The sequence below is a fragment of the Dasypus novemcinctus genome, chromosome 10 (assembly GCF_030445035.2).
Source record: "Dasypus novemcinctus isolate mDasNov1 chromosome 10, mDasNov1.1.hap2, whole genome shotgun sequence".
In the NCBI taxonomy this organism is placed as follows: Eukaryota; Metazoa; Chordata; class Mammalia; order Cingulata; family Dasypodidae; genus Dasypus; species Dasypus novemcinctus.
The window spans coordinates 44,378,837-44,400,624 of NC_080682.1; the positions used below are offsets into that span (position 1 = coordinate 44,378,837).

General features: G+C 41.5%; 1 non-coding gene across 1 annotated transcript in view; it reads left to right on the plus strand.

Moving 5' to 3' along the window:
• Nucleotides 1-16,314, plus strand: part of LOC101417854 (uncharacterized) — a 32,463-nt gene extending 16,149 nt beyond the window's left edge. Inside the window, exon 3 of the transcript XR_011649909.1 lies at nt 13,809-16,314. This is a non-coding gene — a transcript (uncharacterized protein). The remainder of the gene's footprint in view (nt 1-13,808) is intronic.
• The last annotated feature ends 5,474 nt before the right edge of the window (nt 16,315-21,788 follow it).

The following is a 21,788-nucleotide window of genomic DNA, read 5'->3' on the forward strand; positions in this document are numbered from 1 at the left end:
GAAGTTGAGGAGGTAGAAATTGATTCCCTGTTAGTACTATCAGTACCAGTTTATTTCCCTTACGGTCTCCATGAACTCTGCAGAAGACTAATTTGAAGACCTCTGAACTAGTACAGTGTTTCACAAACTTTCCAGATAAAAAAAAAAAACTCCTGGGGAATTTTTATTAAAATACATTACTGGGGGAAGTGGCTGTGGCTCAATCGATTGGGCTCCCCTCTACCATATGGGAGGCCCTGGGTTCGCGCACTTCGCGCACCGCAGAGAGCTGCCTGGTCTGCAAGCGCTGCGGAGAGCCAACTCAGCAAGGTGACGCAGCAAAAAAGGGAGACAAGTGAAAACACAGAAGAGCATGCAGTGAATGGACACAGAGAGCAGACAACAAGCAAGCTGCAAGGGAGGGGGGGATTAAAAAAAATCAAAACAGACCCAGAAGAATGCACAGCAAATAGATACAGAGAGCAAACAGCAAGCAAGGCATAATTGGGGGGGGGGGGGGGGGCGGAATAAAACAGGCGGAATGAAACAAACAAACAAAAAATGGTTGCCTGTGGAGGTGAGGGTCTATTTCTGGACTCTTAATTCTATTCCACTGATCAATGTATCTTTTTTTGTCAGTACTATTTATTACCTTTGTAGCTTTGTGTAGTATGTTTCAAGGCCAGGCAGTAAGAGTTCTCCCACATTGCTCTACTTTTTTAGGATGGTTTTACCTATTTGGATACCCTTTCCCTTCTAAATAGATGTGGCAATTGCCTTTTCTATTTCTTTAAAGTAGACTGTTGGAATTTTGATTGGAAAAAATCAAAATTTATACCAATCAATTTATAAATCAGTTTGGGTAGGATTGGCATCTTTACAATATTCTCTCTTCCAATTCATGAACATAGAATATCCTTCCATTTGTTTAGGTCTTCTGTGATTTCTTTTTTTTTTTTTTTAAAGATTTATTTATTTATTTCTCTCCCCTTCCCCCCCACCCCAGTTGTCTGCTCTCTGTGTCTATTTGCTGCATGTTCTTCTTTGTCCCCTTCTATTGTTGTCAGTGGCACTGGGAATCTGTGTTTCTTTTTGTTGTGTCATCTTGCTGTGTCAGCTCTCTGTGTGTGTGGCGCCATTCCTGGGCAGGCTGAACTTTCTTTCACGCTGGGCAGCTCTCCTTACGGGGCATACTCCTTGCGCATGGGGCTCCCCTAGGCGGGGACACCCCTGAATGGCAGGGCACTCCTTGCATGCATCAGCACTGCGCATGGGCCAGCTGCACACGTGTCAAGGAGGCCTGAGGTTTGAACCGCGGACCTCCTATGTGGTAGACTGATGCCCTAACCACTGGGCCAAGTCCGCTTCCCTTCTGTGATTTCTTTTAGCAGTGTTTTGTCGTTTTCTGAATATAGGTCCTGTACATCTTTGATTAAATTGATTCCTAGGTATTTGAGTCTTGTTGTTATTGTATGGAAGTTTTTTCCTGATTTCCTCCTCAGATTGTTCTGTACAAGTGTACAGAAACATTATTGATTTATGTGTTGATTTTGTATCCTGCCACTTTGCTGAACTCATTTTTTTAGCTCAAGTAGCATTGTTGTAGACATTTTGTTTTTTTTAAACTACAGGATTATTTAGAGTTTTTCTTCCTCTTCTCCTATTTGGGCCTTTAATTTTTTTTTCTTGCCTAATTGCCCTAGCTAGAACTTCTAGTATAATATTGAATAACAATGACAACAGTGGGCATCCTTGTCTTGTTCCTGATCTTAGAGGGAAAGCTTTCAACCTTTCCCCGTTGAGTATGATGTTGGCTGTGGGTTTTTCATATATGCCTTTTATCCTATTGAGGAATTTTCCTTCTATTTCTATCTTTTGAAGTGTTTTTATTTAAAAAAAAAAAAAAAGGATAACGGACAAGATTGGGTGTGATGGCTCTGGAGTTCAGTGCCTTGTCAGTGGGCCCTACTTTGGAATTTGTGCTCCTGAGTGTGATAGAGTTGGACTCAGATGTGACCTTTCTGCACATGCCTCTTCTGTCACTTTTACTGAACTTGTGGTTGGCATTGGGGTTGGTATATACTCAGGAGACTCTAATCTCTCTACTGGCTGTGTATCAGCTGGGCCCTGAGCCTGAGCAGAGTTGCAACACCTACTCTCCGGTTCATTGGACTTGCCCAGGTCATCTAACAGGGAGGTGAAAATGGTCAACCATCCACACCAGGGAACTGAGAGTGCCTACAACTGCAAGCACGAGAATTGCATCCATCAGCCTTGTGGGATCTAAGCCCCCTCTCAATTTAGAGGTGGAATGGACATCACCATCCCAGGGTCCACAGAACGGAGGAATAAAATATTGATTAGAGTGGATTTACTGGTATTCTACTGTAGAACTATTGTGACTCTAGCAATGGAAGAAATTGTATCATTGACGTGGAGACAGTGGCCACGGGAGTTGCTGAGGGCAGGGAGAAGGAAGAAGAGATGTAATGTGGGGGCATTTTCAGGACTTGGAGTTGTCCTAAATGATATTGCAGGGACAGATGTTAGATATTATATATCCTGCCATAACCCACTGAATGGACTGGCAGGGAGGGTAAACTACAATGTAAAGTATAATCCATGCAGTATAGCAGTGCTCCAAAATGTATTCCCCAAATGCAATGAATGTGCCACAATGATGAAAGAGGTTGTTGATGTGGGAGGAGTGTGTGTGTGGGGGGGGCTGTGGGGTATATGGGAACCTCATATTTTTTAATATAACATTTTTTGTGATCTATGTATCTTTAAAAAAAAAAGACAAAAATACAAAAAAAAAAGATGCTGGATTTTGTCAAATGCCTTTTCTGCATCGATTGAGATGGTCATGTGTTTTGGGTTTTTACTCAGCCCCCTTGCGGCTTGTGTGTGTTTGTGTGTTTGTGCTGTCTGCTCTCTGCCCATTCGTTGTACATTCTTCTGTATTTATTTATTTCCCGTCCCCCCCTTGCCGCTTGCTTGCTGTCTGCTTTCTGTGCTCATTCGCTGTGGCCTCCTCTGTGTTCTCCCTTGTCTCCCTTCTTTTTGTTGCATCACCTTGCTGAGTCGGCTCTCTGTGGTGCTTGCTGGCGGCGCTCTGTGTAGTGCAGGCAAGCCTGCCTTCACAAGGAGACCCCAGGACATGAACTGAGGATCTCCCATCTGGTAGATGGGAATTCACCTGATTGAACCACAGCCGCTTCCTGGTCATGTGTTTTTTTTTTCCTTCAGTTTGTTAATGTGATGTATTATGTTGATTGATATGTTCTTATGTTGAACCAGCTTTGCATACCAGGAATAAATTCCACTTGGTTTTGATGTATAAGTCTTTTGATATGCTGTAGGATTTGACTTGCAGGTATTTTGTTGAGAATTTTTGCATCTATGTTCATTAGAGAGATTGGTTTGTGATTTTCTTTTCTTGTATCTTTATCTGGCTTGATATTAGGGTAATGTTGGCTTCATAAAAAGTGTTGGCTAATGAAAGTAGTTGTCAATGTGGGAGGAGTGGGGGTATGAGGAGTGGGGTCTATGGGAACTTCATGTTTTTTAATGTAACATTTTGTGTGATCCATGTATCTATAAAAAAAAAGATAATAAAAAATAATAAAAAATTTTTTAAGTGTTGGGTAATTTTCCCTCCTTTTCAGTTTTTTTCTAAGAGTTTAAACAGGATTGGTGTTCATTCTTCTCGAAATGCTTGGTAGAATTCACCTGTGAAGCCATTTGGTTCTGGACTTTGTTGGAATATTTTTTATGATGGATTCAATCTCTTTAAATGTGATTGGTTTGTTCTTGTATTTCTTCTAGTGCCAGTATAGGTTGATTGTGCATTTCTAGGAATTTGTCCAATTCATTTAGATTGTCTAGTTTGTTGACATACAGTTTCTCATAATATCCTCTTACGGTTCTTTTTATTTCTATGCGGTCAGTTGTAACGTCCCCTCTTTAATTTCTCATTGTATTTATTTGCATCTTCTCTCTTTTTTTCTTTTTCAGTCTAGCTAGGGGTTTGTCAGTTTTATTGATATGAAAGTATCAGCTTTTGGTTTTGTTGATTTTTTCTTTTTTTTCTCAATTTCATTTATTTCTGCTCTAATCTTTATTATTTCTTTCCTTCTACTTGCTTTGGGATTGGTTTGCTCTTTTTTTTAGTTTCTTTAGTTGTTCAGTTAAATCATTGAGTTTAGCTTTTTCTTCTTGTTTTTAAAGATTTATTTATTTTATTTCTCTCCCCTTCCCTCCCCACCCCAGTTGTCTGTTCTCTGTGTCTATTTGCTGCATCTTCTTCTTTGTCCTCTTCTGTTGTTGTCAGCAGCACGGGAATCTATGTTTCTTTTTTTGTTGTGTCATCTTGTTGTGTCAGCTCTCCGTGTGTGCAGTGCCATTCTCGGGCAGGCTGCACTTTCTTTCGTGCTGGGTGGCTCTCCTTACGGGGCGCGTGGGGCACCCCTACACGGAGGACAACCCTGCGTGGTATGGCACTCCTTATGCGCATCAGCACTGCGCATGGGCCAGCTCCACACGGGTCAAGGAGGCCCAGGGTTTAAACCACGGACCTCCCATGTGGTAGACAGATGCCCTAACCCCTGGACCAAGTCCGCTTCCCTTCTCCTTTTTTAATGTAGGAATTTAGGACTATAAATTTCCCTCTCAAGACTGCCTTCACTGTATCCCGTAAGTTTTGATACATTGTGTTCTTGTTTTCATTTGTCTCAATATATTTACAAATTTCATTTGCAATTTCTTCTTTGACCCACTGATTATTTAGATGTGTGTTGTTCAGCCTCCACATATTTGCAAATTTACTTTTTTCCTATTATTGATTTCCAGTTTCATTCCATTATAATCTAAGAAGGTGCTTTGTATAATTTCAGTCTTTTTACATTTATTGAGAGCTGCATTCTGCCGTAACATAGTCTATCCTGGAGAAAGATCTATGGGCACTTTAGAAGAAAGTATAATGTGCTGAGTTTGGATGCAGTGTTCTGTTTATCATATTGTTTAGAGCCTCTTTTCCTTGTTGATCTTCTGTCTAGTTCTATCTAATGAAGTGAGCGGGGTGTTGAAATCTTCAACAATTATTGTTGAGATGTCTTATCCTCCCTTCAGTTTTCCCAGAGTTTATCTCATGTGTTTTGGGGGCACCCTGGTTAGTTGCATAGATATTTATGACAGTTATATCTTCCTGGTGGATTGTCTCTTTTATTAATACTTAATGGCCTCTGTATCTATTATAAGTTTTTTGCATTTAAGTTCTGTTTTGTCTAATATGTATAGCTACCCCTGTTCTTTTCTGGTTTCTATTTATGTGGAGTACCTTTTTCCAGCCTTTCACTTTTAGGTGGTTTGTATCCCTGGGTCTAAGGTGAATTTCTTGTAAGCAGCATATGGATGACTCATGTTTGTTTGTTTTTAATCCCTTCTGTCAGCCTATATCTTTTGATTGGAAAGTTCAATCTATTCACATTCAATGATATTATTATAAATGCACTATTTACTTCCTCTATTTTATTCTTTGGTTTTCATATGTCATATTTTTATGTCTTTTTAGTCTTTTGGTTATCCTTTGCATTATTCTTTCTTCTATACTCTTCTCCAAGCCTGTGTCTCCTGTCTTTTTCTTTCAGGTTCTAAGGCTTCCTTTAATATTTTCTGCAAAGGTGTATTCTTTTTTGCAAACCCTCTTAGTTTCTATTTGTTTGTGAATATTTTATACTCACCTTCATATTTGAAGGACAATTTTACTGGATAAAGAATTCTTGGCTGACAGTTTTTCTCTTCTAGTATCCTAATTGTATCATACTACCATCTTCTTGCCTCCATGGTTTCTGAAGAGAAATCTGCGCTAAGTCTTACTGGGCATCCCTGTATGTGATAGTTTGCTTCTCCCTTGCTGCTCTGAATATTTTCTCTTTACCTTTGATATTTGACATTCTGACTAGTATGTGTCTTGGAGTAGGTCTATTCAGATTTATTCTGATTGGGGTACAGTGTGCTTCTTAGACATGGAAGTTCATTTCTTCCATGAGAGTTGGGAAATTTTCAGCTATGATTTCCTCAGGTACTCTTTCTGCCCCTTTTCTTTTCTTTTCTCCTTCTGGAATGTCCAGGAAATGTATGTTCCACTTCGTGTTATCTTTCAACTCTGTGAGCTCCTGCTCAATTTTTTCCCATTATTTTCTCTGTCTCCTCTCTCTTCAATTTCAGCTATTCTGTCTTCTGTATCACTTATTCGTTCTTCTATTAATATTATTTTGGGTCTGCTGTTGTATATCTCTAATGTGTTTTTTATCTCACCTATTGTGTCTTTTATTCCCTTAATTTTTTTAATTTTAATTTTAAAATTTTATTTTTCTATTCAGGTTTTCAAATTCTTTGTGCTCGCCCAGTGTCATCTTCCCCCCCCCCCCTTTTTTATTAGAGAAGTTGTGAGTTTATAAAAAAATCAATGTGTAATGTGCAGAATTCCTGTACATTACCCCTTCACCAATACTTTACCCTATGGAACATGTGCTACAGATTATGAAAGAACATGAACAGGGAAGCAGACTTGGCTCAATGGATAGGGCATCCACCTACCACATGGGAGTTCGGTGGTTCAAACCCTGCGCTTCCTTGACCCGTGTGGAGCTGGCCCATGTACAGAGCTGATGTGCTCAAGGAGTGCCGTGCCATGCAGGGGTGTCCCCCGCGTAGGGAAGCCCCACGCACAAGGAGTGCGCCCCATAAGGAGAGCCACCCAGCACAAAAGAAAGTGCAGCCTGCCCAAAAATGGCACCACACACACGGAGAGCTGACACAATAAGATGATGCAACAAAAAGAAACACAGATTCCCGGTGCTGCTGATAAGGATAGAAGCGGTCACAAAAGAACACACAGTAAATGGACACAGAGAGCAGACAACTGGGGTGGGGGTGGGGGGATGGAGGAAAATAAATAAATAAATCTTTATTAAAAAAAGAAAGAACATGAATAGAGTATTACCATTAACTATGATTCACAGTGTATACTTCATGTGTTTTTCCATGCACCCTATTATTAACACTATGTATTAGTATTGTACTTTTGTTATAGTTCATTAGAAAACACTGTCATATTTTTACCATTAACCACAGTCCATCTTCAACCACATGATTCAGTGTTATACAGTCCCATGTCTTGTATACACTCAGTGTCTCACTTTCATGACAGAGTTTTAAAGTTATCACCCTAGTAAATTTTGAAATGTTTTCCTTAGTCCAAAAGAAAAAATCCCATACCCTCTATTACTGATCCTTAGCATTGATACAGTACCTTCTTTGACATTTATGCTAGAATATTACAACATTGCTATTAAGTATAGTCTATAAATTACATTACTTGTATTTTTCCCATGCTTCACTATATTCTTTACCACCTTTAATAGTGATGTACATTTGTTTTTGTTCATAGAAGGACATTTTCCTATTTGTGTTATTAACCACAATCCTCATCCACCTCTGATTCATCTATGTTATTCAGTCTCTAGGTTATTCTCTAACTTCCTTTCAGTTGATATTTATACCCTTAGACTACCCTTTCAGCCACAATTCCTTTTATAAACCAAACATGATACTTATACTCAGTTTAATGTGTTACCATCAATACTATCCATTTCCAGACTTTTACAGTCATGCTCATTTAAAATTCTACATACATTAAGCATCAATACCTGCTCAGGCTTCATCCTGTCTCCTAGTAACGTATGGTCTAGGTTTTAATTCCATGTGTTCATTCTTCATATTTAGTTCATATTAGTGAGACCATACAATATTTGTCCTTTTGTGTCTATCCTATTTCACTTAGCATAATGTCCTCAAGGTTCATCTGTGTCATTATATATATCCCAATTTCCTTTCTTCTTGTGGGACCATAGTATTCCATCATATATATATATATATATACACACCACATTTTGTTTTTCCTTTCATCAGTTGATGGACACTTGGTTTGTTTCCATCTCTTGGCAATTGTCAATAACACTGCTATGAATATCTGTGTACAAATGTCTTTTCGCATCATTGTTTTCTTCTGGATATATTCCTAGTAGAGGAATTGCTGGATCATATGGTAGTTCTATATTTAGCTTCCCGAGGAACTTCCAAATGTTTTCCACAGAGACTGCACCATTCTACATTCTCACCAACAGTGAAGGAGTATTCCTATTTCTCCACATTCTTTCCAGCACTTATTGTTTTCTGTTTTTTAAATAATGACTATTCTGTGAGGTGTGAGATGATATCTCATAGTTTTGATTTGTATTTCCCTAATAGCTAGTGATATTGAACATTTTTTATAATTTGTATTTCCTCTTTATTTATCCACCCCCCTCTTGCTTCTTGTGCTTGCTATCTGCTCTCTGTGTCCATTTTGTGCTTGTTCTTCTGTGTCTGCTTGTCTTCTCTTCTCGTCTTCTCTTTAAGGGGCACCAGGAACCAATCCTGGGACTTTCTGATATGGGTGAGGAACTCAATCGCTTGAGCCTCCTCAGCTCCCTTGTTCTTGTGTCTCTCATCTTTCCTCTGTGTCTCATTTTTCAGATGTTGTTGCATCTGCTCACCCTGCAGGCCAGCTTACCACACAGTATGGCTCACCTTCACCAGGAGGCCCCAGAAACCAAACCTAGAGACTCCCATATGGTAGATAGGAGCCCAATTGTTTCAGCCACATCTGCCCATTTTTAACTTGGATTCCTTGCTTTTGTATTGTTGAGTTGTATGATCTCTTTATACTGTATGGAAATCAAACCCTTATTGGATGTGTGTTTTCCAAATATTTTCTCCCATTGACTGGGCTGTGTTTTCACCTTCTTGACAAAGTCCTTTGAAACATAAAAGTTTAAATTTGAGGAGGGTCCCATTTATCTGTTTTTCCTTTTATTGCTTGTGTTTTTGGTGTAAGGTTTAAGAAACCCACCTACCACCGGATTTTGAAAATGTCTCCTTACATTTTCTTCTAGGAGTTTTATGGTTCTTGCTTTTATACTTAGGTTTTTGATCCATTTTAAGTTAATTTTTGTGTAAGGTGTGAGGTAGGGGTCCTATTTCTTTCTTTTGGATATGGATAGCCTATTTTCCCAACACCAATTTTTGAATAGACTGTTTTGCTCCAGCTGGGTGGGTTTGACAGCTTTTTCCAAAATCAGTTGTCCATAGATAAAAGGCTCTATTTATGAACCATCAGTTTAGTTCTCTTGATCTATATGTCTATCTTTATGCCAGTAATATGCTGTTTTTTTAATCACTGTAGCTAGGTAATATGATTTAACGTCTGAAAGTAAAAGTCCTCCAATTTGGTTCTTCCTTTTTAAGATGTTTCTGGCTATTTTGGACCCCTTAATCTTCCAAATAAATTTCATAATTTGGCTTTCTATTTCTTTAAAAAAGGCTATTGGAGTTTCTTTAGCCCAGTGTCTCTTTTTTTTTTTTTTTGAAGATTTATTTATTTCTCCCTGCTCCCTTGTTGTTTGCACTTGCTGTGTTTGTTTGTCTTTCTTGTTTCTTTAGGAGGCTCCAGGAGCCGAACCTGGGACCTCTGATGGGAGAGGAAGGTTCCTAATCACTTGAGCCACCTCTGCTCCCTGCTTTGTTGTGTCTCTCATTATGTTTTTCCTCCCTGTGTCTCTTGTTGAGTCACCTCACTTTCTTCTTTAGAAGGCCCTGGTGGGAACCCCTGCTTACTGCTTTGTTGTGTCTCTCATTAAGTCTTTTGGTTTTTTTTTTAAGATTTGTTTTATTTATTTCTCCCCCTCCCCCATTCCCCCCATTGTCTGGTCTCTGTGTCCATTCACTGTGTGTTCTGTGTTTGCTTCTATTCTCATTAGGTGGCTCTGGGAACTGATTCTGGGACCTTCTGGAATGGGAGAGAGGTGATTACTTTCTTGTGCCACCTCAACTCCCTGTCTTCTCACTTTCTCTATTCTGTGTCTCTTGTTTCATCATCTTGCTGCACCAGCTGTCTGTATCAGCTAGCACTCCTGCACAGGGTGGATTTCCCACGCTGGTTGGCATTCTCATGCAGGGCGGCACTCCTGTGTGGGGCGGCATTCCCGTGTGGACTGGCACTCTGCATGGGCCAGCTCACCATGTGGGCCAGCTTTGCCCTCATCAGGAGGCCCTGGGCATTGAACCCTGGACTTCCTATATGGTAGACGAGAGCCCAATTGGTTGAGCCACATCTGTTTCCCTCTCATTTTGTTTTTTCTTCTTGTGTCTCTTATGTCAACTTGCCACACCTGCCCATTGTTCCAGCTCACTGTCTTCTTTAGGAGGCACCAAGATCCGAACCAGTGACCTCCCATGTGGTTGGTGGGAGTCCAGTTGTCTGAGCTATGTCTCCTTCCCCCCTTCTTTTAGTTTATTTATTCATTTCTCCCCACCTCCTTGTTGGTTTTTTCACTTGCTGTATCTATTCTCTTCCTTGTCTCTTTAGGAGGCACTGGGAGCCAAACCGGGGACCTCCGATGTAGGAGGGAGGTGCCTAATCACCTAAGCCACCTTTGCTCCCTGCTTTGTTGTGTCTCTCATCATATTTCTTTTTTTTTTTTTTAAGATTTATTTTTTCATTTATTTAATTCCCCCTCCCTCCCAGTTGTCTGTTCTCTGTGTCTATTTGCTGCGTCTTATTTCTTTGTCCACTTCTGTTGTCATCAGCGGCACGGGAAGTGTGGGCGGAGCCATTCCTGGGCAGGCTGCACTTTCTTTCGCGCTGGGCGGCTCTCCTTACAGGGTGCACTTCTTGCGCGTGGGGCTCCCCTACGTGGGGGACACCCCTGTGTGGCGTGGCACTTCTTGCGCACATCAGCACTGCGCATGGGCCAGCTCCACATGGGTCAAGGGGGCCCGGGGTTTGAACCGTGGACCTCCCATGTGGTAGACAGACGCCCTAACCACTGGGCCAAATCCGTTTCCCCTCCTCTCATTTCTTGTTGCGTCATTTTGTTGCATCATCTTGTTGCACCAGCTCACCATGCCTGCCATCTTGTCAGTCCACTGTGTTCTTTTCTTTTTTTCTTTTTTCCCGAAGATTTATTTATTTATTTAATTCCCTCCCTTTCCCCGGTTGTCTGTTCTCTGTGTCTATTTGCTGCGTCTTGTTTCTTTTGTCCGCTTCTGTTGTCATCAGCAGCACGGGAAGTGTGGGCGGCGCCATTCCTGGGCAGGCTGTACTTTCTTTAGTACTGGGCGCGGCTCTCCTTATGGGTCACACTCCTTGCGCTTGGGGCTCCCCTACACGGGGGACACCCCTGCGTGACAGGGCACTCCTTGCGCGCATCAGTGCTGCACATGGGCCAGCTCCACACGGGTCAAGGAGGCCCGGGGTTTGAACCGTGGACCTCCCATGTGGTAGACAGACGCCCTAACCGCTGGGCCAAGTCCGTTTCCCCTGTGTTCTTTAGGAGGCACTGGGAACCTCTGCTCCCTGCTTTGTTATGTCTCTCATCATGCTTTTTCTTCTTGTGTCTCTTGTTGTGTCAGCTTGCTGCACCTGCCCATCATGTCAGTTCACTCTCTTCTTTAGGAGGCACTGGGATCCAAACCAGCGAACTCCCATGTGGTAGGTGGGAAACCAGTCGCCTGAGCAATATCTGCTTCCTACCACTGACTTTTTTTTTTTTTTACCAGTGTCTTCTTGATGTCCTTTATTTCTTTAGCCATATTGCCTGTCAAGTCGTTCATTTGATTTAGGAGATTTGTATGAACCTCATTGATTAGTTGTCTCAATTCCCATGTCTCAATGGGACTTTTGATATATTCCTTTGCTTGGGCCATATCTTCTATTTTCTTAGTATGGCTTATAATTTTTTTGCTGATGTCTGGGCATTTGATTATGATGGTGACTTTCCTTTGATGCTCAATTTCTCTCTCTTACATAGGGATTTAGTGGCAGGGGCTGTGTGTTACTGCTTTTCTTTTATTCTTAGTTCAACCTGTGTTGGCTCTTGAAGATTGTCCCTGTTTAGTTGCTCAAATCTGGGCCATGGACCCAATAATGGGTTGAAGACCCGTTTTCAAGGACCTTGGGGGGCGCAGGAGAGACTATAAAGGCCCAGAAAAGCCTCTCCTTGTGTGCACTTCCTTGGTCTGCCAGAGATGGCACTCTTTGACAAACCTCTCAGCTCAAACCCTGGTCGGAATGTGTTCACGGCAACCTCAACCCAAACAGTGTGACAGAAGATCCTGCTTCAAGGCTATTCAGAGTCTTACAAATCAAACTTTCTCAGAGGCTATTATCCAGCCTTTGCTGGGAGCCCCTCCCTTTTCCTGGGTAGGAAGTAATTCCACTCCCCTCTGCGTCCTCAACAATGAGTCCCAGTCAGTAGACAGGGCAATTGTGAGACTTAGATCTCTTTCATCCCTTGCTGGCTCCTAGGGCAAACAATGGCAAAGCCCCATCTGGCCTGGAAGGTGACCAAATTTGTTGGCCAAAGCGAATCAGCCCTAGGCTGTGTCCCTGTCTCTCCCCTTTCCTGGGGAGGTGGACTCCTGAGGCCCCCTCTATCTATAGCCACCAACCAGAAGCTAGAGAATTCAAAGCTGTCAGCTCTGGGGTGGGGGGGGGTGGGGTGGGGGTGGGGGGTGGGGGGTGTCACTAGCAGCTTCAGTTGTGGCTTGTACCCACAGAGTTTTCCCTTGAAGATTTTTTTCCTTTGCTCTTCTTTCTTCTGGGTGGTATCCAACCTTCCCCTGGTGTCCTAAACCCTAAAACATTTTTTCCAGGCCGTTTCTGCAGGTCGTCTAGCTACTTTTCTGGAAGCGAGTCCTGTATCTCTAATTTGCCATCTTCCCTGGAAATCATGCTTTTGTTTTTTTTTAAGGTCTTGGGAATTGCACCTGAGATCATACATGTGATGCAGGCATTCAACCACTGAGCTACAATCCGCTCTGCTATGCTTTCTTTTTTTTCCCCAGAGATGGCTCCCTCGTCTGCTTGCTGTGTCTGCTTGTTGTCTCTGCTCATTGTGTCTGCTCATTGTCTGCTTGTCTTCTTTAGGAGTCACTGGTAACTGAACCTGGGACCTTCCGTGTGGGAAGCAGGTGCCCAATTGCTTGAGCTACATCCTCTCCCTGCTCACTGCATCAGCTCATTGCACCAGCTCATCTTCCTTAGGAGGCACTGGGAACCGAACCTGGGGCCTCCAAGCCACATTTGCTTCCGTATGCTTTCTTTTTTAATGGTATTACAATTTTTTTTCCTTCTCTTCCCCCTCCCCCCCCCCACTCTTTTTGCTTTCTGTGTCCATTCACTGTGTGATCTTCTGTATCTATTTCTCTTTTTGTCTTGTCTTTTCGTCTTTGTCCTCTAGGAATCACCAGGATTTTATCCTGGGGACCTCTGATGTGGAGAGAGTTTCCCTGTCAATTGCACCACCTCAGTTCCTGGTTTCTGCTGTGCTTCACCTTGACTCTCCCCTTCATCTCTCTTTTGTTGTGTCATCATCGTGCTGTGTGACTCAATTGTGTGGGCACTGGCTCGCCGTATAGGTGCTTGGCTCACCACATGGGCACTCGCTCACCATGCAGGCACTCTTTCTTTTCTTTTTTTTCACCAGGAGGCCCTAGGAATCTAAGCCAGGTCCTCCTAAATATAGGCAGAGGCTCTATCACTTGAGCCACATCCACTTCCTGCTTTCTTTTTAACACACTGTTTTCGTCTTTTTTTTTTTAGTGTGCTTTGACTGCAGAGGCTGTTGAGTTTTCTTGCCCATTTTCAGCATATGTTCCAATTTCCCCTTCTTATTTGAGTTTCACTTATAGTCATTTATGATTTCTTTGTTTCATCTCTGCAGGTGACAGTTCCTTCTTTCTCTGCACCTGGCTCATGACCCCACTTCACATTCCTGAAACTCCAGCCGAATATCGCTATAACATGGCGCATTCTGCCACTCACAGTGTGATTGAGAAGACTTTTCGAACCCTCTGCTCCCGATTCCGCTGCCTGGATGGATCCAAGGGGGCATTGCAGTACTCACCAGAGAAGTCCAGCCACATCATTTTGGCTTGTTGTGTTCTCCACAACATCTCCCTGGAACATGGGATGGATGTTTGGTCCTCTCCAATGACGGGACCCATGGATCAGCCCCCCGAGGAAGAATATGAGCACATGGAGTCCCTGGACTTAGAGGCTGACCGTAACCGTCAGGAACTGATGCTCACTCATTTTAGCTAATGTGGAAGTTGGAAATAGGGAGACTTTCTAGAAGAGTTGTGACAAGCTTTCATCCTCACTGCCCCGGATGCAGTTCCATCATCTAGTATGACTGAGTATGGGGACACTTGTCATAAATTGACATTTAATGTGTGTGTTTTAGGATTTGGGCTATTGCAGAATATCTTGATTCATCTGCAGATTTATTAACTAAACCAAAAGCAAGACAACAGTTTCTTACTGTCCATTGAACCCCAGGTTGAGCACTACTCATCTCAAATCTCACTGGTTGCAAACATTTGATTATACCTATAAAGTCTAAGTAAAGGAGAAAATAGCATATAGCCCAAACATTTTTTTTGTTTTAATTTTCTGGAGATTTCATATGAAAACAATATTTATCTCAAATTATGTAGATAGTATTTTAGTTTTTCTACTTTACTGCCTGTGTAGACATAATCTGAGGCAAACGTGAAGAGTAAATTTAAGGCAGGGAATGGTCTTCTGACATAAGTAAATGACTGAGTTTACAGCTTTATGTTTTTAAGATGATGTTAGGGACTGTCTCAACTTCAGTCTTTTACCTGTCTGCAATAATTTTACTTTTTTGCACAAGTTCCTTTGGAAAACATCTGGACTCCAATCTCTTATTTCCAACCCTGAGTAGGAGTTAGAGGCTGTATGGGTTCAAGAATCCAATGAACTTAAAGAAGACAATTCAAATATATATAAAATAGCAAACTTACACTTTACGGGATATATAAAGACCCTAATAGATTTATGGGCAATTGAAATTCATCCAGCTTTAGACTGCTTATATCTAAATAGATTACATTTCTTTTTATTTTTATTTCTCTCCCCTTCCTTCCCCCCCCCCCCCCAGTTGTCTATATTCTCTGTCCATTTGCTGTTTTTCTGTGTCTGCTTCTATTCTTGTCAGCGTCACTGGGAATCTGTGTCTCTATTTATTTTTATTTATTTTTATTTCTCTCTCCCCCAACCCCCTCCCCGTTGTCTGCTCTCTGTGTCCATTTGCTGCATGCGTGTTCTTCTTTGTCCACTTCTGTTGTCAGCAGCATGGGAATCTGTGTTTCTTTTTGTTGCGTCATCTTGTTGTGTCAGCTCTCTGCATGCGGTGCCATTCCTGGGCAGGCTGAACTTTCTTTCGCACTAGGTGGCTCTCCTTACGGGGCACACTTCTTGAGCGTGGGGCTCCCCTAAGCAGGGGACACCCCTGCGTGGCCCGGCACTCCTTGTGCGCATCAGCGCTGTATGTGGGCCAGCTCCACACGGGTCAAGGAGGCCCTGGGTTTGAACCGTGGTCCTCCCATGAGGTAGGCAGAATCTCTAACAGTTGTGCCAAGTCTGCTTCCCAGATTACATTTCTTATCATGCTGTCAGAATGTCTGGCTGTTCTGTTTTGAAATTCCTAGTATGGAAGAAAGATTTAGGGAATAAAGAAGGTGTATGAAAGTATTAAAAAGAAGAGGTAAAAGGAATAGAATTTCTTGTCTTGAAATGAATTTAGAATTAGACCTTCTTGGATATCTTGTGTGGAAAATGATGGACAAAAAAAAAAAAAAAAAGAAAAGAAAATGATGGACAGAATTTCCCAGGAAATAAGTAATCCTTCACCAAGTCTTTTTCTAAAATTATACTGATATAAAAATAACCTGATTGGAATAATGAAAGTGTGAATTAAGTTCACAGATTGGTGCCTTTGCTGAGAAAAAAAGAGACTTTCCTGAGGATTGTCTTGTTCTAGTTTCTTAGCCACTCACCATGTAATACCTCTGAACTGTCCTCTTGGATCATTTCCTACCTGCCTTTGGCAGTGTAAATCTGGTGATTTTCAAAGTAAAAAGAAATGAACAGCTGATGACAGAAGAAATTTGGGAATAAACTGAGGGTGACTCACCCCAAGACTAAAAACAATTATGGATTATTATCTGCTGTTTATTTCCACTCCAAATGCTATTTCCCATCATCATCCAACTCTATAAAGAGTGGGTCCATTTGGCACAAGGTTGAGCTTAATATGCACAGTGATGTGATTGAGGTGGAATTGGACAAATTAGAAATGACTGGAAATTATACATTGTGCAATAGAGATGCCCTGTTACATTCATTTTCTTTGTAAAGTTTTACTTGTGTCCCAAGCCTGCTTTGTTTCCTTTCTAAGACAATGTCTTAACTCTGTCTTTCTTTCTTAAGCTTCCTGAAGTGGGAATTTTCTCCAAAAATTTTGGCTGTGTATTATATAAGCAAAGGCTACTGCCTTCCATGTATCATAAGTAGTAAGGTGGGGTGTGATCAGGGAAAGTGCCTAGCATTTTAGCCTTAACTAACTACATTTAAGGAAAAATGAAATTTTTTACAACTTAACTCGATGGTGACATGAAGCCTTAGTGGAAGAGATAGTCCTGGAGAGACTTTTCAAAAGCAATTTCAAGTCTATTACTTGTACACTAAAGATATTTCTAAGTGTTGAACTAACTGAACTCTGGTAGGCAGTATTTTTCCCTGGGAATGTTTTATTCCTAATAATTCCACAGGACAGCTCTTCAAATCTACAAATTTAATCTCTGTTAGACCTGGATTTTTACAGGCCAGGATTTTTTTAAGTCCAAAATACATTTCCAAAAATCATCTAGGAGAGAGATCAGGTTCTGTATTTCTAAATTGTCAAGGATTTGTTCATAGGGTCTTTTTTTTTTTTAAGATTTATTATTTATTTCTCTCCCCGTCCCTGCCCCCCCACTCAGTTGTCTGCTCTCTGTGTCCACTCACTGTGCGCTGTTCTGTGCCCACTTGTATTCTTGTCAGTGGCACCCAGAATTTGCATCTCGTTTTTGCAGTGTCATATTGCTGCATCAGCTCTCCCTGTGTGCGGCACCACTCCTGGGCAGGCTGCACTCTCCTCGTGCTCTCCTTACTGGGGGGACACCCCTGTGTGGCACAGCACTCCCTGCTTGCAGCAGCACTATGTGTGGGTCAGCTTATTGCATGGGTCAGGAGGCCCTAGGTTTGAACCCTGGACCTCCCATGTGGTAGGCGGACTCCCCATCCGTTGGGCCAAATCTGCTTCCGCATAGGGTTTTTTTACAAGTGCCTGAGAAGACTTCCCTCCCTTGAGGTCTTTAGTCGGGTTTCATAGTCTCTTCCTGGTATGGTTTTGGGGAAAAGTTGAGGATTTTGCCTTTCTTATATAAGCCTCACCTTTCCACAAATGACCCTATCTGGCCAACTGAGGAGTTTTCCAGTTCTGCCCTTACATGTTTCAAGACAGCAAGGTCCCAGGATATATTAAGGGAAAACTACAATACTGACTTATCACTGGTTTACCAATTCCAAATTATAAAGCATAGGTGGGAAGCAGATATAGCTCAACCTCTTAGGTGCCTGCCTACCACATGGGAGGTTCCAGGTTCAGGTCTTGGTGCCTCCTAAAAGAAGACAAGCATATGCTCCCTCCTGCAGCAACGAGCTAGACTCTGTCCCTGCTGCCACAAGTCAGCAGACACTGCACCCACCTGGAGCAGATGTGACTCAAGCTGTTGGGCACTCACCTCTAATGTGGGAGGTCCTGGGTTCAGTTCCCAGTGCCTCCTGGAGAAGAAGAGCAAACAATTAGCTGACAGATGAGAGAACTATTTGGGGGAGGAGGGATAAATTAAAGAAAAATAAAATCTCAAAAAAAAATTATACAGAAAGGGGACCATAAACAGATTTTTAGTTAAAATGAACTGAACAGTGATGGAGTTCCTTCCTTAATCTTGGACTGAAAGGGACCTATAGCAAGTTAATCTACTTTAGGGACAAAACACAAGACAATTTTAATGGGGTCATATACTGAAGACATATAAGAGGTAGGGAGGGGGAAAAAGAAGCTAGACTTAATAGACTAAGATTTTATCCCTACTTGAAACAACAAAGCCTTTCTCCACCGAAAACAGCTCAAGCACTGAGCTTAGCATCTGCTTTCCCTGGCAATGAAGATGTTGAGAGGAGGACAAGAAACTCAGGAACAGGTCTTAACCATTGCACACTCACATGTCCTCGGGGCCCATAAAACTCTCTAGAGTCTGTCAAGATTATCCAAAGTTTTGTGGAAATAAGAGACTGTTGATTTTATGGCAATGTAGGAAGGAAGAAAAGTACTAGCTCAGGGTTGAGACCACCCCAGTTCCCCAACACAGTAATTACAGGCTTTATCTTTTACAGGACTACAATCTTAGACCCCCTTTGTAATAACCAAAAGGACAGATGAGATCTCAGGATATTCAGCAGGAGAAAGGAAAATAGACCTTTAAATCCTAAGTTAGCAAATTTCAAAAGACTATTTGAAAGGGGTCTCCACGTTCATCCAGCAAAACATTAATGATCTGTTATTCTGTTGAGGCTTTAACTACTCTAATCCTTACGTACAGTGCTGTATTTTAAGGAGAGACTGATTTCTTTGCCATTCTAGAATCTTAAAATATTCATACTTTTCAACACATTGATAAATTCCACCACTGGAAATTTATTGTATATAAATAATCCCAAAGAAGGCGAGCCTTCTCTTAAACTGCTGCCAGTGATTTCCTACTGCTCTGGGATTTCTCTTCTTCCCTGTGCTGCTTCTACATCACTACACTCCATTCACCTTTACCATTCCAGATCAAAGTGTGTACATTACCCCACAGTGTAATGAGACCAGGATACAAAAAAGCGGAATAGAATTGCAGCAGCAAAATCTATAACTGGTTCATCATTTGGGCTGCTTTTAAAGCCAAGGCCTAACTCCTCTGCCTGAACTTCCTAGATGAGTCATCACAGCTACAGAGCTATTTCACCCTAGGTTCAGGTCTGATTTTTACCACCCATAGTGTAATAAAACTAGTGTCTCAGAACCTAAAGCCAAGATAGGGAACAGAGTCTTCTCCCTCTCCCTCCTTTGCTCTCCCTCTCCAGCAATTCCCCAGGGCCCACGTTCCCAAATCCTCTTTGTCCAAATTCTTTCCATGTGATTGACATTGGCAGGGTCCATTCTTATGGTGATCAGTTTTAGCATTGAAAGTCCTATGCCCTGAAAAATTCCTCAGTCCTGAACAAACTGGGTAGGCTGTTCATGGGGAGCACCTTCCTACCTTCAAGGAGATGGCTCTACTAGAGGAATCCCATCAAAATACAATATTCAACAACCAACACAGAAGTCAATGAGTCTTATGCAGGGCATCAGTGTCATAGCCCAGGATGCTTCTAACCTCTGCCTCCTTAGTTTCCTTTTTACAGCTCTTACTCCCGTGTGAGTAGATTCCCATAGGTTTGGGGGTTTTCAGTTCCTCATCTCTTGTGGACAACTCTTCGATCCAAATAGATGTCTCATAAGAACAAGCAATAGTTTGTTGTCATGCTGAAGTTTAAATCCACACTTAAAAAGAAACAGTTCTCTAAAGGAAATTTATCTGTAGAGATGCAACTCTTCCTACAGAATAAACCCTCTTTTCCATGGTCTTACAGATCAGTCTAGCTTCATAAACTGCAGCTCCTCAAATATATCCATTTTCAGATAATGATTTTAGATTTACCTGACATTCAGGTTTTCCTAAATAAAAGTCTCTAGCTTTTGAAAAACCAAAAACTTCTTGTAGCCTTGAAATTATTTTTAGCCTTTATCACTGCAATCAAGGTTTCAAAATAATGTATTTATTTGAGTCAAGTTTGAATCAGAGATGTAGCTCTAGACACTTAATGCTTCACAAGTTTCTCCAGGATGGAAGCTTATCTAAAGCATGTATTCTAGGACTGGAAACTCAACCCCGAGTAGGCTACAAAGAAAGGTCTATTTGCCTGCTCTTCATCTGGCTCCAGGAATGTTTCATTGTCTGGGATCCATTCACCCTGACTTTTAGTGAGCATATGGCTGCCCAGAATGAAAACTATTTTCCAGCTTTTCTTCAATTAGATGTGTCTATGTGACTAAATTCTGGCCAGTAAACTACGTGTAAGAGTCCTGTGCTATTTTCAAGATATGTCCTTATAGCTAGGAGACAAGCCTTTCCTCTTTTAGCTTCCTTCTAATCAGAATGTGGACATAATGGCTGAAGCTTGAGCAGTTATCTTGGACCTGAGGTGGAAGCCACTAATTGAGGATGGCAAAGCAACAAGAGAGAAGGAGCCTCTTCCCTAACACTGAACTGCTATATTTATCCTATGCCTGCAAATCTCTGGATTTCTTTTACACGACAGAAAAATAAACTTCTTCCTTGTATAAGTTACTTTTAAAAAAATTGTTTATGAGCATAGAATCTAATCATAATAAGGTTATAACTACCTCTTTCCAAGTGCAGCAGTACTTATTACACAGAAAATGTTAGGAAGTAATGTAAATATTCAACAATGGGGAGTAGGTATATTTCAGTATAACCTCTCAGTGGAATATAGTGCAACCATTAAAGTAACTTCTCTTAAAGACTTAAATAGGGGAAATGATATAATGCACAAGAATAACATAATTGTATCTCTGCTTGAATTAAAGTTTCAAAATTATTATTTTTTCCAAGGATTGCTTGGAATATGAACAAATTAGAATTTTACATTTTGGAAGCAGATTTTTAAGTTCTTTATTTAGACTTCCATAAACGTTGCTATAATGTTTACTTATTTTTAAAGTTCTCTCAAACAGTGGTTGTGAAGTGTCTTGTCCTGGGAACACTGCATTATATATAGGTGTTGTGCCTTAAATATTTTCATTGACTTAAAGGAGATATAAAAGTGGCATTAAATACTAAGAAGGGAAGCAGACTTGTCTGGATGGATAGGGCATCCGCCTACCACATGGGAGATCCACGGTTCAAACCCCGGGCCTCCTTGACCCGTGTGGAGCTGGCCCATGTGCAGTGCTGATGCACGCAAGGAGTGCCATGCCACACAGGGGTGTCCCTCGCGTAGGGCAGCCCCACGAGCAAGGAGTGTGCCCTGTAAGGAGAGCCGCTCAGCGCGAAAGAAAGCGCAGCCTGCCCAAGAATGACACTGCACACACGCGGCAGAAAGATGACCCAACGAAAATAAACAGATTCCTGGTGACTGCTGATAAGGATAGAAACCACCACAGAAGAACACACAGGGAATGGACAGAGAACAGACAACTGGGGAGGGGGGAGGGTGATAAATAAATAAATAAATCTTAAAAAAAATACTAAGAAGCTAACGCTCTAAGTTTGTGTACTTTATAATTATAAACTCTTTAAGGGCTGGGCCAACTTGTTTCTTTTTATATCCTTTCCTCTCCAAGTCTCATCCTTCTTTAGGAGGAGGTAGGGTAGACTATTATTGCTCACACTTGATATTCCATATTTGTTGTGATCTAACTATGTGGTTTATTGAATTGTACCTAGTAGATACATATAACTTCATACTTGTGCTGAGCATATTACTTTGTCTACTAAGAGACTTCAGAAAGAGGCCATTGTGGTGATGAAAATGTCAATACACTCAATAAGGTTTTGAACCCAAAGACTTTAAAAAAAACACTTTATTTAGAAATAATTCCAAATTTACAGGAGTTGCAAAAATAATTAAAAACCAATTCAGAGAACGCCAATATACCCCCTACCCAGATACCCAGATTTACCAA